Here is a 2,032-nt window from a genome sequence, read left to right as displayed (position 1 = left end):
CCTTATACCAGCCCTTAGATACTTTATTTATACATAATCATCATCACAAATTATTGCCTCCGTTCTTTTCTTTGCTTTCCACATGTGTATCATCTCTTCATGCTCATAAAACTAGAGGTTCCGTTTTGATACATAGACCGTTGGTTGTAACATTTAGATCGAGATTTAGTATTATATATGTTGGGCCTCTAATCAGGGAAAATATGGCGAATAAGTTAAAATCGTATAATCTTTAACCATAATTCTGAAAGTTATTGAATTTGCATTGTTTTGATGTTTATGAATATGATGCATTGTTCTCAGTTGTCAAGTTATTTTTCGTTTTTGTTTGGGGGGAGGGGATGAATGGCAGCGTGTTTATGCAGAGATTTCGATTTTTTTTCTCTTATTTCGGTTGTCTGAGACCGTGTTAATCAAGCTGCTTTTGTCTTTTTTTCCTCCTTCCTCTCTTCTTCTTTTACTTGAATCGTTTTGGTTAATATTGCATTGTGCTTAGTCCCTTACACACTATAACCTCTGGACATCGTTTTGATGGACACATTGCATTTTTTTTTTTTTACGAAAAAATTCAGTTATTATTAGATACGACACCAGTACATACCTGCCCTTGTGATGGTATTATGCCTAAAGACGAAGACGGGGATGAAGCAATGGCTCTCAATCCTTAAAACAGAGAATTAACCGATGAAGATACTCTCATGGCTCGGGTTTTTGAGTTTAAGACCACGACGGAGAAGATTAATTGATGAATAATGATGGTACTGTTCACAAATCCATGATTTCAAGAGAATTATCTTCAAACTTTTCCAAACTTTGCATATCTGACCATTTAATAAGAGTGAGAGACACATTTGGGTTCAGCCTTTCGTGGATTCTGCCAAGAAGACTTACAAGGTAGCGTGAGGCGAAAGTTGGCTGTAAATAGTCAAAATGCCTAGGATCAATATCCTATGCATAGTCTTTCTTTAGCCGAGGTCAGAAACTGTTCATATATCTTTACAAGACAAAATTTGTCAGAGTATTAAGACAAATATTATCGAACACGTCTTTGCTACCACTTTTATCGATGAGGACAATAAGCACTTTTTTCTACAACACAAGACATTGGCCGTTCTGAGCTATTTCATTAGAAATGCTCGCTGAAAAGGCCAACACTTTATCACAGAAAGCCTGCAACAACACACCGGGAGGGGAAATTTCGATTTGTATTAAACTTACTAGGTTATAAATGTGTAGCTGTAGGGAGAGCAAGTGGTATCAGACATTTTCCACTTCTGAACCAATTTACAAAAGCCGTTTGCTAAGCTATTCACAGGGAGTATCAGCAGTGTAACGTAGAGAAGGAGAACTAGTTCGTCACTAAACATACGTTCTCCTGCTGATCTTTTTATCAGACAGTCTTTGTCAATTATCTCAGAAGCGTGAAAATGTCAGATACGATATTTAGACGTTGCAGCGATAATAGACACAATTTTCTATGTGTTTCGTGAAAAGTTCAAAGTTAAAAATTATTGTATTGACAACGATTTAGCTTTATTTATGTTTAAAGAATACAATTGAGAATTTCAGTTTAAGTTGCCTGCAATTGACTTCTATTCATTTTATTGCATTCTTGCATCCTTCTAATCTTTAACTTCACATTCGAAAGGCCTGGAAAGCTTCAAGCATCGACTGGCAGCAGTCTCTTTTTTTAAAAATCTTTTTAAGGTTTTTGTATTGAATTTTGGAATCAATTTGAGATTCCTGCATAGCACCTTTCCCATGAAATTCCTGAATATTTTAAGTAAACGGATTTTACAATCTTCCCGTCAGGTATGGGATCAGCACTTTATATACATACTTTTATTATACATACTATTTATCAGAACTTGTGCATTCTGAGTATGTATCTGTCCTATGATTTCTTATTATATTCTCAAATTTAATACCAATTTGTATCATTAGTCAAACACAATACAAAAAGTACAAAATGAATAGGAAAATGACTTTAATCATACTACTTGCACTATTTAAAAATTAATTTAATTCTTTA

The sequence above is a fragment of the Artemia franciscana genome, chromosome 12 (assembly GCF_032884065.1).
Source record: "Artemia franciscana chromosome 12, ASM3288406v1, whole genome shotgun sequence".
NCBI lineage: Eukaryota > Metazoa > Arthropoda > Branchiopoda > Anostraca > Artemiidae > Artemia > Artemia franciscana.
The sequence above is the reverse complement of the archived record's forward strand: the minus strand, read 5'-3'. Positions refer to the sequence as shown.